The sequence below is a fragment of the Meleagris gallopavo genome, chromosome 1, assembly GCF_000146605.3.
Source record: "Meleagris gallopavo isolate NT-WF06-2002-E0010 breed Aviagen turkey brand Nicholas breeding stock chromosome 1, Turkey_5.1, whole genome shotgun sequence".
In the NCBI taxonomy this organism is placed as follows: domain Eukaryota; kingdom Metazoa; phylum Chordata; class Aves; order Galliformes; family Phasianidae; genus Meleagris; species Meleagris gallopavo.
In genome coordinates, this window is record NC_015011.2 from 79,316,899 (window position 1) to 79,332,857 (window position 15,959).

The 15,959-nt window shown below is 44.4% G+C and overlaps 1 protein-coding gene across 1 annotated transcript in view; it reads left to right on the plus strand.

The window, feature by feature from the left end:
* Positions 1-15,959, plus strand: part of LSAMP (limbic system associated membrane protein) — a 974,787-nt gene that overhangs the window by 372 nt on the left and 958,456 nt on the right. The gene's annotated exons all lie outside the window — the stretch shown is intronic.

A 15,959-nucleotide genomic window follows, 5' to 3' on the forward strand; every position in this document is an offset into this window, starting at 1 on the left:
TCCTGTCTTATTTTATTTTGGTATTTTGGTTTTGCTGGTGAAGGGGAGAGGTTAGAGAAGCCTCGGTGCCTCTTTGCAAAAACATTGTCCTTCCTCTCCTCAAGAGGAAAAAAAGGAGGAAAAGACGGGAGAAGGAAATTTGTTGGGTATGGGATTTTGTTCAGTGGAGAATTGCCAGCTGGGTTTCTTGCTTCAAGAGCCAAGTGTGAGTACAGAATTTAGTTAGAAGTGATGACAGACATGCTAGCTGGTTTTGAGATGCTTTCTGTAAACAGGAGTTAAGGGTTAATGCATCCCGTGCTGTATGTATAAATACACATCACACATGCACATATAATCATAGCCCTGGAAATCACAGCTTGTGCATGATCCAGGCTCACTCACACATATCAGTGGTCCCGTATACCCCTGTGCACATACTCATGAATATAGCATGGAAGATGAATAAACTCGCTCTGGCACATACAGTTCTAGCTTCTGAGCACATGCAGTTCCTGGAGTGCCAGTCTGCTGCTCTCTCGCTCACATTTGCTCTTCCTCACTCCATCCTTCAAGCCTCTCTTTGTGCCTTCTCTTCATCCTGCACACTGGTTTTGGTGGCTGCTTGCACATCCTATGCCTGTTCTGCTGCACTGGTCTTGCAAGTGCATGTACATGTAAACGGTACATCTCTACTCTGTGTATATGCACCTATCTGGCTCCTGCCTTGCACAGTCTTGCATTCACAGCATCTTGCATGCACCTTGAGGGGATCTCACTGCGACTGTCTTCACCTCTCACACTCCTGTGCACACTGTGATATATGGAGGGATGCCCTGTCACAGTATTCAGCCCTTTTCCTCATACTTATGCACAGTTTCACATTTGCTGTTCTATGTCCACTAAGCAGATCGTGCAGGCACGCTCCTTGTTACACATGTTCTTTCTGTTGCACCCTCATGCTTACCTGTCACTACTGTGTACACTACTGCAGAATCCCTCAATTTCTCCCTCTTTCTCACATTTACCAAGTGTTTCCTTCCACACAACCTCTCTGTCTCTGCATTACATACACATGCTTTTTCACTGTCACATATTTTTGCTCAAACTTGCGCACTTTGAATCATGAATCCAGCCCCAGCACCTTCCACCTGCTTTCCTCTGTGAAGTAGCTGATTCTGATGGGCTCGGAGGATTTCTTCCAGCACACAGGATGCACGCAGGGTGACAGGACACCAGCAGTTGCATACCACAAATATTGGGTGTCAGCGGTGAAGTTGGGGAGCTGCTGTGAACTTCCCTCTGCTCTGGAATCGTGGAATCACTGAGGTTGGAAAAGATCATCTAGTCCAACCATCAGCCCATCCCCACCATGCTCACTAAACCACATCCCTCAGTGCCCCATCTACCCATGAACACAGACCTCTCAAGGAAGATGGATGCAGGCTCTGAGCACTGCTCCTCTCTGATACTTGTTTCCTAGCCTGCAGTCAGTGCTGCTTCACTTCACACTGAGTCAGAAGCTTTCCTTGAACTGCAACCAGAGCATCCCAATCCTAGCACAACTGGTTGCTGCTTGAGAGGTCTGGGGTGCTCTTCCCTGAGAGGTCTGTGCTCATCCTTTCCAGTATGCAGCTTATGCCAGGCTTGGGGGCTGTGTTATCTTCTGTCTTAGTGAGTTACCATTGCCACAGCTGTGACAGAAAGCATCAGGGAAGGTCCCTGGATGGCTCTTTCACCAGGAACCCTCTGAGAAGGCAGAAACAGCACAGTTGCCCTCCCTGGGTTTTCAAATGGGATTGGGGATGCGGGAGACCAAACCAAGAGCTGCCACTTCTTTTCCCAAACTTCAGATGTGGTATAAACTAGCCCCGTTCTGCTGCTGGTTCCAATTCAGTGCCTTCCCTTCCCACAGCTGGGGTGAGGAGATGGGGAAGCAGGGACATTAGGGCTGCCGAGGAGGTGCGGAGTGCATCCCGGGCAAGCCCAAAACCAGCTGAAGGAGTTAAGAATAGGAAAGTATTGTGTCCCTCTGTGGTGGTGGTGGTTGTTGTTGGGTTTTTTGTTGTTGGTTGTTTTTTTTCGTTTTTTTTTCCCCCCTTCATTTAAAAGAAAAAGACGGCCGGGAGGGGGGTATTGTGGAGAGCCACTTATTTCAAATTAATTGGCTTTCGGTGAAAGCGTGATAATGAGCCCGGTAGTTCTGTAACCCTGCTGAGCACGGGTTTTGAACACTTGCCCTAGAGAACCGCAGCACCGGCTGTGACAGGCAGTGACCCTGTCTCCGCTTCCAAGCGCGTCCTCCGAGCCGGGCGGCTGTCCTGGAGCTGCCCAACTTGCCAGCGCCTTCTCTTCCTCACCGTCCGCTTGGTGGTGTACGGGGGAACGCTGAAGGAGCTTCTGGCCGCCTCCTGCTCGCCCAAGGCCACCGGGCAGGGGATGAGGAGGAGGAGGGAGGCTGGTGCTGAGCTGAGACTCGGTAATAGCAAGCGATGGAGGACGGGGGGAAGCGTGACGGAGGCTGCCAGGAGACCTACGGGCTGCACTGTGCCGAGGGACGGAGGCAAGCCCCAAGCAGCTCTGCTGGGGACGTGCGATGGGATGCCTGTCCTTGCCTGAGGGGCACAGGGACTTGAACCCCCGTTCCCCACAGGCTCGAGGCTCTGATTGCTGCCCGGAGGATCCGATCGCTACGTTTTCTTAACCCGATGCCTCAGGCTGCGTGCTACCGCATCTCCGCGCTGTCCGGGAGGCAGGTGGCTGGGGGGCGGCCGGCCGCTGTCCCGGTCCTCCTGCCGGGCGCTGGGAGGAGCAGAGCAGCCCCGCGCTGCCGGTGGGTGGGAACTGCTGGTAGCATGCTGCAGTTCTTCCCCTGAAGGGATTCGTCTCTTAGCTCGGTGTGCCTGTAGCTTCTGATAAGGATCAGACTATCGGATGGAACTTGGAAGCTGGATTTTCCTTTTTTCCTCACCCAGCCCCTCCTTCACTCCCTCCCTCTTCCTTCCCCCACACCCCCAAAAATAAAACAACAAACCCACAACTCAAAATGTGGTGTGCGAGGGTGAGAAGGAGAAGCAAATTATTTGTGTCTATCAAAAATTGCATCTTGATCACTTAAAATAACTTCTTATTGTTTTTGCTTTTACCTCCTATTACTCGAAATTAATCGAGCTGCCAATATGAGAAGTTCTGTTTTCCCACCTGAGATTTTTATTGAAGAAGCGAATGCCTTAAAAATTATACATTTGCTTCACATTGAAAATTCTTCTAAATAAAATCCCCTTGAGAAATAACAGCTGTTTCAAATCTACAATTCCCTTCAGAAAAAAAATTATCCCAGCTTATTTTAACCAACCCCTCTCTCCCCCCCATTGCCCCACCTCATTGGTTAATTGCAGGAGATTGGTGTTGTTTGGTTTTTAAATCGTTAGAATTCTCCCGTAGCCAATTAGTTGAAGTAGATGCTTTCAGAAATGTCGTGCAGAACTGGTCTGCATAGTACAGGTGGCATTTATTTATGATGCATTTTTTGAGTCGCTCAAGGGTATTCATAAATAGGGAAATGAATCTGAAAGAAGTCATGGAGGCACTTGGGCAAGTGGAGTAGGATGCCTTGGGTTGATATGCGGTACAAATGTTATCTGTGAAGTCTTGTGCTTTATAATGTTAGTGGGCAGTGTGGGTGTGAAAAATGATGTGTTTGTTAATGCGCAAGGCTTGTGCAATCTATATGGATGGAGGCATGTACCCAAGTGTTTCTGTGCTGATAATGTGTAATGGATGGGGGGAACAGAGAGAGGAGGAGAAAGAATGTATGTGCGTGCTAAGACTGGTGTTGTAGTATCTGTGTAACAGTGTGTGGTGGTAGCTGTGCAGTTGGGTAATGTTGAGACTGGAGAGAAAAGTCCTTCCTTTCTCTCCTGGTTTTCTTTCTCTTTCCAGCTCTTTCAATCAACTGGGGCAGGTGAGACTCTGATGTGATAGACTGTATTGATGAGGAAATGATTCAATCCAGTGCTTTGTGTTTCCTTAAATGATGAAAAGGCTCAATACCTAAAAAGGAAAATGCTTTCCTTGTATGTTTAAGATGAGAAAGAGGCAGAAAAGGCTCTATATCCGCAAAGAAGAAACACTGAAAGTATATCCCAAATGTTACTTCTAGTCCTATTCCCCTATTTGCAACCTTTTGGGTTGATGTTTGCCACACCAGTAACAACCCATTTCCTGTTAAAAAATCTGAGCATACTTCTCCACACTCAGAGAGCTTTATTATAATATGTAGAAATTTGCTTCCTCTTATTTTATGAGATATCTCCTCTTGTAAGGGCTTTACTAGCTGGGTGATAAAAGCCCTGGTCCCTATGTTTATGGGAGCTCCTCTGCAGCTTGTAAGCACCCACATGTGTGGTAGTGGTCCAAGGAGGGCATAAGTCCTTCAAGAGTCCCTTCTTGCACCTCCTTATCATCCCACAAGTATTGCAGCCCCTTCTGATCAGGGTGAAGAACATGGCTGCTGTCATTCTATGTTGATAGCAAAGCAAGTGCTTTGAGAGTTCACTTCCTTCTTGTGTGCCTCTTGTAAGCCTCCAGTGCTCGTTGCCTTGCTGGTAGGGATCATCTCCATCACTCAGCAGATTCATTCTGTACAAGACCAATTTACCTAGGTAATGGGTGAAAGCAGTGATATTAACATGTGGGCCCGAGTGCAGCAGTGACTGGGGGCTCTGCACTGGGGCCTTCAGAGGTTGATGGGGCAGCACCACCACACTGCCTATGGACCTGTGTGCTCTACCGTGAAAAAGGTGATTATGAATGTATGAAAGTGAAACTGCCTCTTCTGGGCAGATCTGAATAGCTGATGGACTTGATGTGGAGAAAGATTAGCTGGGGTTGCTAAAGGATGGAATAATTTCATGATCAAGTGAAAACTGTAGTGGAAGCAGAGAAAGGCATTGCAGAAGAGTCTGGGGTAAATCTTCCATGTGTGCCTTGGAATATGCAGGCGTGTGCTTTGCAATAAATAGTCCCCCTTATGTGCACTATGGCTGCTGGGAGGTTGCTGTCTGTGGGCCCTGTAGGGAGCTTGATCCTTTTCCTCTTCAAGATCCCTTTTCCTTAAAGAAACTGTGCGCCACAGCTTTGTGTGCTGCTCAGGCTCAGTCAGCAATGTTTTTGACAGCTGATGTGCTCTTCCTGCTGTCATTTTTATCTGGGGTAAAATGAAAAATACCAAGCACAGTACAGACCGTCTTGTCCCACTGTGATAAGGAATAGATAAGGGCAAGATGAAGATCTGTGGGGGTGAGAATGTGAGACAAAGCCCTCTCCTAGTGTCAGGGAAGGGCAGAGATCCCTGCATACAATACGGAAAGGAAGAAGAAATGCTGGGGATTTGTGATTCTTGCAGGAGTGGGTGGGAAAAAAAAGAGAAATTCAGGCTTGATTCTCGGCTATGCTATTGCTCTGTGGTTCCCAGAGGGCTTTAAACAGGAGGACTATGGGATCTGGGGTCAGTGCTGGATATACTGGAAGCTGAGGCGTTTCCCCATGATCTTCCTCCAGCAAGTTGCCTTCCAGTAAGGCACCATGGCCCTGCTCATCCCAATGGAAGGAAGGGGAACAGCAGGGGGGTGCTGCTGTGATTTCTCTGAGCCAAAGGGGGAATATTCTTCCTTGCTGAGGTGTGCAGGGCCTTACAGTGAAGTGTCTTTCTGACCATATCTGCTGTGTCAACGCCTGTGGGGAAAATTTCTTCTCTGAGAAGAAAAAGGCCCTTTACCTTCAATTTGCTTACTGTTTACTCACGAGTACAGAATAAGATTTTGCTCTGGTTTGCAGCTGTAGGGGTACTGGACTTTGAATGATTTTCAGGAAGATGATGACTTCAAAGGAAGAGTCTTAGCTTGAAGCAAATGGGAGTATAACTGGATCTGCAAGTTCACAGGCAGGGCTTTCGTGGTTCCTAGGTTATATGAAGCATACTATAGAAACTCCCTTGCAGATGGCTTTTCCTTTAAACCTGTTTCTTTACTGTCTGCCTCTGTATGCTCTCATAGGTGCGCGTTTCCTAGTGTCTTTGAGGTTTGGTAGAGCGTCCCAAAAAGAGGGTGGGCATGTCCCTTCTCTGGAGATGTGCACTTGGCTGTTGGGGGGAACACACGGCAAGCAGAACAGAAGCAGTATAATGAGGGAGGGAGTAAGGAGGAGATGAATGGAGGGCTGTGGAGTTTCCCATCCAGGTAATCAATAGCATATCAGCATGCAGCCACTGGGGTACAAGTATGCAATGTAAGTGCATAATCACAGCTCCTTCCCCTCTGTCCCTTAGCACTTGTATTGATGGCAAGTTGCAGGCTGGAACTAATGAATCCTTGCAATATACTGGGACAATAACTATTAATGTTCTTCTATGTGCCCTCTGGCTGTTGCACATACATGGAGCCTGGATGTGCTTAGTTCTTGTTAGTTGACCCAAAGCTACGCTGTGATTGAGAGCTTGGGACATCCTGGCTGCTACCCTCGTGGCCAGTGCCTACTGCATGCATGGGGTTTGGTGAAGCTGACCATCTGGATGTACATTTGGGAGTCTGACAAAGCAAGGATTTGCTTAGGGGGAGAAGGAGTTATTTCAAGTGGCATCTGTGGATTTTCGTTGTGTGAATTTGTTTAGACTTGTGCTGCTGTGACTCCATCTACTTGTTTGAGTGCTTTGTTTGCCTTGTAAAGCTATTTTGTTCTACAATGGCTTCAATTATTTCACAACATCCAGTTCTATTCATGCCTGTATATGTGGTTTGTATGTGAAGTTCTGACCAGAGACCTTTCAGTATACCCTCCTTGGCTTTTAGGGGGATGTGTGTGACAAATAAGATAATCATAAATGGGTGTGTTTATGTGCATGTGACGAAAAATATTTAAGTTGCAGAGTACAGATATTTGTGCTGTGTTAACAAATGTGGATCAGGGTTGCATTTACTGCAAGGGAGGAGTTGTGAAATGTTAGTTCAGTAGGTGAATGTAGCAAGATTAGTGATATCTGTGTAGCTGTGTATGCTTCTGGAGTGACTATTATTCATAGCAGATTTGCATTCTATCTTGACATGGCAAGAGATTGTTGCAATGAAACAGAATCATTGCTGTGGCTACCCCTTCTCATCTTTCTGATAGCTTCAGTGTAAGATGGTAACTTAGTCATGCTCCATTCACCTGGGCATGAAATACAGTGTAGAGAGTGAAGAGGACATGCTTGACTCCTACAGTTTCATGTGAGAGTTCTGGAGAACAGAGAAAGAGGATGAAGGGAAGCTTTCTTGCACATGTAAGCTGTGCGGTTTAAGGCACTGACATTCTAAAACAGTTCAGCTTAGCTGAACCAATCATTTTTTTTTTTATTTTTTTTTCCCCCCAACATATGAGCAAAATATTCCTGGGCTGGATGCAATATGAATGGGTAAACCAGCAAATCTGTGCTTTGGCTGTGACTGCAATAACATGGTTTTGCTAGTTTAGCTGCATCAACAGCAAGGACTGTGTCCAGCAGAGCTGTGTCGTGTCATGTGTCAGGTTTAGCCAGCTGAGTAACAGTCTGACTGCAGGCATACCCCTACAAAGGGTTTTGTGCTTATGGGCATTTTGTATATGGAAGTGGTTTGTCTGGAAGAGTCTTCATGCTGGAGCTGTGTTATGGGTTTTGCTAACAGTAAATTCTTAGTTTAAAAAAAAAAAGATAAATTATGTCAAGCTAAAATGGTCTAAGGACTGCCTGTAGCCTAGGCCTAGTGAGAGAGGGAAGGTGAGAAAGCAGCAAGAGAGCTGATGTGAAGGTAGAAGCCTTCTTCTCCTTTTCCATGTATCTTAGATGCCTGCTGGTGACTGGTTTGTGTACCCCCAGCAGTCAGAGGACAATAACAGATCAGGTTGTTAAAAACAACAACAACAAAAATCAAGTTCATGCTGTAGCATGAGCTAAATAAACTGTGGCATTACCCTAGAGGGACCTGAAGCTCAGGTCATCAATGCAGTCATCTTTCTTCTCTTCTGTGTGCTTAGAAGAAAGGCAGAAAAGAATATTTTGACTGGCCTTGCTCTGTCTTGCTGTTAAGCTTTGTGGCTTCAGGCTTTCTTTCAGGCTTCAAGGGAGCTCTTACAGCCTCTGCTTGCAGGCTCTGCTCATCCCCTGATTAACCTGAAGTTTCTGGTCTCTTTCTCTCCCTGCTGCACAAAACAACACAAAAATATGAAACAGTCCAAGCTGTCCTTGGTGATGAGGTGTTTCTCAAGCTGCTGTGGAGGAGAAACAGCGATGAGAGGTGCTGTGGAGACAGAACACTTTGAATTCCAGCCCTTTTTTTTGCCATGAAGCAAAGATCCTTAGAGCATCATCTTTGAGATTTGTGCAGACCTGGGTATGCTATGTGAGAAGAGGCTTTGAAATTGTTGCAGGTGAAGACTTGGGAGGATCTTGAACGTCTAGATGAGCACTTTTTGTGGAGTTGGCATCTCTTTGGGATGCCTTGGCTACCCCACCAATGCCCTGGGAGCTGGTAGGATCATTGGCACATTTCTTTCTGAACTGAGCCTGAAGTTCACCACAAATTTGTTGAAGCAAACCAAATGGTTCTGCAGAATAACTCTGCTTCACTGAATTGGCATTTCTCTAAGAAGAAAAAAAAGTGTCCTGTTGGAAAAATTCCAGCTCATATTTCAAGAACAGATTAAGTCACAAGTGCTTAAAGGCTTTTCTGAGATGTGCTATCTGCTCTCATAAGATTACATCGAAGTCTCAACTATCATCTAAAACAAAAGAAGTTCTGAAAATGGTGGCCTCCATAGTTGTGATGAAAAATTCAAAAATATAACCAGTGTGCAGTCAGTAGTTGGTGTCTGTCTTGAGCCTGCATCAGTTAAAAGAGCATCCTTTAGGATTTGTCACCTGTTTTACTTCTCTGGGATGTTAGGCCAAATCTCCTGCTAACAACAATTTAGTTTTCAATACAGATGGCAAAGTATGTGGTTGTCCAAGGGTTAGATACAGTTTCTGAGGAAAATGCTCAGAAAAACCACCGTTGGCATATATCCCTTAGTGTCTCAAAAATGGGAACAGCATTTTTTTATGGACACTGCTTGATGAGACTGGAACCATAGGAGCATGGGGGGTTGGAGCTTGATGATCCTTCAAGTCCCTTCCAAACCAAGTCATTCTATGATTCTGTGATTTAGGTTATGGCTTGTATTTGTGGTAGACAGTGGTTATATTTGTTTGGATTGTGACTGTGCCTGAAAAGGCAGGGAATTTTAAAACTTGAAAATAATAGAGTCAGCTCACGAGAAGTCTCCTCCAAGTTTTGTAAGCTCTGAAGATCATCTCCATCAGTTTTGGAGTTGGATTTCTTTGAAAGAAGCCCAGCTGATGTTACTGCGGTGGGGATGTGTGGTGTGGGATTTGTATCCTATGATGATGCTGCCTCTGGACCAGAGGGTGAGCACATTCGTGTGTCTGTGTGTGCATGGCATATGTGGGGCCTGTGCTGTGATCACTGGAATTACAGTCTAGCCAGATAACGAGCTGTTGTTGTTTACTGCACTTGGTTCCGGGCACTTCAATTCCGGAAAGATGTAAACAAAATTAGAGGGAATTCAGAGGATTGCAATGAGAACGATTAAGGGGCTGGAGGGACTGACTTATGAGGAATGCTTGTGAGAGCTAAATATATAGCTGTTTGGCTAAATGACTAAAGAGGAGCTATGCTAATGATCTAGGCATGCTGGGAAGGCGTGAAGAATTCTATAGTGTGGACTGAGAGCTAGAAGTGTCTCATGGTACAAAATTTGGAGGAAGGAAGAGGGGAAAATAATTGCCAAGAGAGAAAAATACTTAATGGGAAGAAGGAGATTAGGTGGTGAAATAGCTTTGTTAAGAAATGTGGTGGAATTGCTGTCATTTGAGATATCTGAAGTTTAGCTGGGCAGAGCCCTGGAGAATAATCCGTGCACTACAAGCGTGAAAAGGTCCCTTGAGAGACAGTCTAGATGCCTTAATAGATTTTTATGCTGTCATTAATTTCTGAATCACAGTTAATACTTCCAGTCTCACAAAGAACCATATTCTTTAAAGCATTTTACTTTCTTGCCTTGTGTTATTCCTGCTGTGACACAGATCCTGGCCCAAAACAGACTCATGAGGAAGTCTTCTGCTGTATTAACTAAATAATAATTATAGAGTAATAACTGCTTAGTTCCCAATGCTTTTTCCTCCTTCTTTCCTTTAATGTTGATGGGTTTGGTTTTTTTTCAGATAGGTAGGCAAAGGAAGCCTCCTGGGCACCCAATAAGGTGATATTTCAATATGTGTGGCCATACCTTTGTTCTGTCAGATGTCTTAGACTTTGCCAGGTTTCCTTCTTTTTACCATCTTTCCTTTCTTCTACCATCTCACGATCCATACATCTCTTGCTGTTTTTTCTTTCTCACATCTTTTCAGGATGGCTGAATAAGTGAAGAAGTCTCTCTGGGCTCAGAAGCTCATTGTGGTTGAGCTTGTAGCATTCCTGGTGTGTCACTGGAGCTGAGGCACACCAGTACCACCTCTGTACTCATGAGGGAGACAGAGGTGGAACAAGATAGTAGGATTTGATCAGTGGAGGGAAAATCAGCCAACTGGTTTGCTCTTATATTGTTCGTAACAGGAACTGAATAGTGAAAACTAAATAAATGTTGTTGGCCACCCAGTTTAACACTTCTTTCAGAAGAGAATAGCATGAATTTAGACGGAGTTGTGCAGTAGTCACTGTGCTGGCTGACACCAAGGACTTTGAGAGGCAAAAGGTAATGCAAGATGAATGGAACAGCCAGGATATGTGGTATAGATCATCCAGACTAAAGATTACTTGTGCCATGGATGCAGACCCAGAGAGAGTTCATCATACTTTATTAGTTCAGGTACCAGAGTACGCAAATTGCAATCTGTTTACTGGGCAGGAAGGCAAGGAGTATATGCATGCAGTCCAGACTGGTAAGTGTTGCTGGACTTTCCCAGTCTGTGCAAAGCCAGTTCAAAAGTCTCAGCAACACATCCCAGCAGTGCTGAGGATCAGTGTACAGAGACGGCTGAAGTGAGATGGAAACTGATGTGTCTTTGCTTGGACTTGGCATTAACCTCAGTATGTGCAAGGCAGTTGTTGGTAATGACGTCTCTACTCTGTGCTCCATAGCAGAGTAGGAGAGCTTGTTAGCTCAGATTCAGTGCAATAGGAGTACAGTTGGACTCTGGTCTGAACCAGGGATGAGGAACACTCCCTAGCCTTGAGCTGTTTGTGTTGAACTTTTTGATTTTTCTACTATAACATCTTCTTTATTGAAATATAGAAGTCCTGGGAAAAAATGACAGACTTGCTGCTTTGCTTTAGGTAGTGTTAGATTGCCCCCTTCGCTCCAGAATGGGAAGGCATGAGAAATTCAGTAAAGGAAGAAAAGGAGAAGATTGGCAACTCCAGAAGTGAAAATATATACTGATAGGGTCAAGTTGCTATTGAATGGTAAGGGTGCATGTTCATGAAGATGGGAGCTAGAAATAAAAGGCTCGAAGGCCAACGAACCCAACTCTTTTCTAGATACTATTTAGGCAGTGTGTGTGCCCTATAGAGGCATTACTCACTGAGGGGGGATAAGAGAGCTACTGTGGTTACCTTCAGTCAAAGGTGATCTCTGCCACTTAAAAAGTTAGCCAAGGTTTGGAGCCTGAGGGATAAATGTTCTCCAGTCCTCACCTGCTGCAGGGACAGGAGTGGAGTGGGAGAGGTAATTTGTCTAGTAATTGTATTTGTTGCATGCAGCAAATGGATTTGTTACAGCACCTTTTAATCGTTGTTCCATGGGATTTTGCTAATCTCATTCTAACCCCCGACTGAGTGTTTGTCACTTCACACCCAGATGTTGAGTCAACACATGACACTGTCTCCTTTAGACACTGTTGTAGCCACAGGGGGCCTTGAAATACTCTCCTGTTGCTGGTTATAAGGAATAGATTGGGGGGTTGCTCCGTGGGTTGCACAAACCATAACTCCTGTAAGGAAAAGTGACATCCACAATGCTGAAAGGAAGAGAGTGATTGCTATCAAATTTGCAATTACATTGCTGTATGCTGAGTTTGGGAAGAAAAACTGAAGAATTTCAAATCCAAAATGTAAAATAACCTAGGCACCCATCCTCTAAAATTCACAGCATAGATATCTAACAGCAGCACTGTTTAATAGCAGTGTTTACAGGGAGACTCTCTTCCCAAAAAAAGAAATGAAAAAGTAATTGGCTTACTTTTTACTTCATTCGGGCTTGTGAGTAAAAAGTGGATTGACACTATTTTAGTAACTACTTTTGATACTAGTTAGAGCTGGTGCTATAAAAATGACTGCACAAATACACCGAGGCAGAAACTTCTCGGATAAATGGGGACATTTAATAAAAACTAGCACTAAAAAGGATTTCTTGTGATGGGATGTCCTTTCTGAAGGGAATGGTGACTGATCCAAGCTTGTGCAAATGAGATATTCAGAGCTAAGTTTCTGTTCCAGAACAGAATGGGATCTGGTCATCCCGTAGTTCAGAAAGCACATTAATTTCCAAACTGATCTTTGTAGAAGTGTTTCCTTCCTACCCAAGACGTGTTTCTGATCACTAGACACGTTGGAGCCTGAGCTCTGTGCCTCCCAGTATTCAGTCACGTGCTTCCATTGGAGTTGAACAAAGAACCTGCACCTTCCACATAGAAGCAGGAGGAGAGTTGATACTGCTGAATGCATGTGAGTGCTATGTCTCTGGCTTGCTGCAATGAAGGGCAGTCTGTGGGAAAGCCTCAGCTTGTCGTAGCAGATGGTTGGGAAATGATAGTTGTTTCTGGGAGAAGGGGCACTTGCAGAATGCAGACCTTGGAGGTATTTCAGCAGATGATACCATGAGCATGGAGGTCTATTTTTTACAACCACATTGCCAGTTTCTTGTCCATTTCCTGAAAGAAAAGCTTGAAGATGTCCGTATATCAAAGCAGAGTAGTCTAACAGGTTGTATGATATCTACCTGTTGCACCAGGGTTATACTCTGAAGGTACAGTCTAAAGTTGATTGGAAACTATGAATTCTACATCAGAGTTGAAGCTTTGGTCTGTGGTTTTATTTGTTGTTCTGTGGTAGAGGGTTACTGAATAACCCTCAAATGTTTGCTTGTTTGTTTTTAATGATGAGCAAGGTCAAAAAATAGCTGTTAGAGCTATTTGCCTACTTTAGGGAGACTCAGTGTAGAGTCCTTAATCCAATTTCAGGGAGCAGAGGCTTCAGGCTCAATTTATACCATCTCTGTCTACGAGGTTGAAAATCTGTCATTCGACTTGGTTGTCCTCTACAGTCTCTGTTCCAACTTGAGACCATGAACATTCTAAACTGATGCATTTCCTTGAGGGGGAATTAAAAGGAGAAGAGGTTACAATGCACGTGTGTTCTGATCAAAGACAGTTCTGCCCTCCTTGACTGAGGATGCCTTTACCCTTCCTGCTTTATGCTGGCACTGTGAAATTCATTTCTTTCTGGTTTGTTCCTTTTATCTAGGATATTCCTAATGGAGGATTTTCCATCCTCCCTGTGATGTGAGCAAATTCCTTATGGGGCTATATATGAGACTTAAGGGTTGCATGAGGATAGCTAGGCATGTTATTTAGCTTGAAAAAATGACGGAGCTGGTGATAAGAGTGCAAGATGCAAAGCGTCTACCTGGATTCTCAGATCCAATAGTGTCTTGCAGTGCAGGCTGGCAGTTAGAAGAAACAACTTTTCATGTATAATCTTGAGCATCTTTGAGTTGCAAATAACTAAAAGACAATAAAATACATATTGCCAGTCTCACATAAACCCTTTTAAAGCTAGAACTGCACTTTCAATTAACTCTACCATATATGGCCAAAGTCGACAGTGCATAAAACTTTGATAATTTCACATTTTAAAAATGTATCAGGAAGTCTCATTCATACATCTTCACTGAAAATTTCATGAATTGCACATTTCCTGGTGTTAGATGTTCAATAAACTTAAATAATGTAGCAATTTACATCCAGAAGGTTTGCTTTAAAACTGTAAAGTCTGGCTACTTCTCTTATGGATTGAGAACAGCTCAGAGAACAGCTTACTCTTTTTATTCCTTCATCCATTAGAATGGACAATTTTGTTCTTCTGAAATTGTATGAGGTCTGTTTTGACCCTTCAGTACTAAAACCCTGGTCTCAGGAAGATATCTGAGGTATATGCATATAGGAAATGAAATATCCCTCCGCTGTGAGCTTCAAGTTGTGTCTTTGTTTCGTGGGCATCAACACTGAATATAGTCAGAAATCTTCCAGTGAAGCGCTTCTTTTATAAGTTTTAGTGTCTCCTCATCCAATCAGGAAGTTGAGAGCAGAGCAAGTGTGAATGAAACTAGCTTGTGAAATCTGAGATGAGGTTTGTTAACATAAAGCACTTGCCTTGGCAGAGTCATTGCATTTCTGGAAGCATCTTCCTGTATGCTAACAACTGAAGGTGCAGTCTTAGTTTAAGTGGCATTCTGTCCATTGATGGAGATAAGACAGTTTCTGGAGCACCATGCTTCTCTCAAGCAGAGTACTATTTTCACATCCTATCCCTAATTTGGAAAACACTTTTTTTTTCTTCTTCCTTTTATCTGACTGATCTCAGGGAAATAACCCAAGATGTGAAGAGAGAGGCTTTAAACAAAGCTCTTTGAAACCTTCCTCCCTGTTAGTCATCTAATTTGAAGGTTTTTCACAGGAATTCAGTTTTCTCATCCTCCTTGTCCTCACTGTGATCAAGCTGAGGGTGCAAGAATGTTCTACCATGCACTTGCATTTCCAAAAGTGATCTCAATTCTCAGCTGGGAACAGGTAGTAAGGAGATAAAAACTGATCCAAGGTGTTTCTGTCAGTTCTGGGACCGCAGCACTATAAGAAGGTCATCTCAAAATTGTCTCAAACATCTCAGGCAGATTTTCTACACAAGAGACGGATTCCACTTAGTCATGCAATACTGCTCAGTGACCTTCATCGCCAGATATATCCAGGTGTGTAAAAATGCGTATAATGCATACTATGCCAACATCTCAACAAAAATAGGCTGGGACTTGATAATCCCATCTGGCCACACACAAATTGAACGCTAAAACATTTTCCCACTGTAGTGAACTAGATTGGTTGCAGAGCAACTCCTGGAGTACCCCTTCTCTATTTGAGAGGATTTCCCAAGTTCAGATCTTCTTAGGCACGGAAGTAGGCAGTACTGCTGACAGAAAAGGTGAAGCAGATGGCTGTGAGGGGTAGAGAAATGGTTGAAGAGAGGGAGGCTCACTGGTGTCTGTAATGAGATGTAGAAAATGTCTGGGGGAAGGAATAGGGATGCATTTGACAAGCTTTTGAAGCCTTATTTGCTTAATGGGAGCTTCTGCAAAGACATGGGCTGTGTAAGCCATAAAGAGGAGTTGGCTTCTCCCATGGCCCTTGCAGCTGCACCAGGCTATGATAACAGAAATTAACTTCATCTCCTTTGTCTCGCTATTCAAGTGCCCCAGAATAGTAGTTATGAAAACAGTGCTGTTTAATATTGTCTTTGATCGAGCAATCCAACGGGAGCCCTGGGCTTGTTCTGCTCAGCTTTGTTAGTTTCAGACCCTAAGGCAACAAGCCGTTGCCTTCAAAGCCCAGGCAGGGCTGCGTTAAGTGTGAAGCGCGCGGCAGAAATCCCAGTTTGTCAATTCAAATGGCACTCACCTAGCAGCAATGCCTATGTATTCAAATCAGCAGCAGTGTGGGAAGTGGGGCACGTGCAGCTATTCTCCTCTGGAGAGAGCAGCTCTCAGGAGGTGGTAAGTGAGGCAACATATTCAAAAGACCCAAGGGGAAATAATGGAGGGTGGATTTCTCCTGTTATTATTCAGCATTAATACACTGGCTT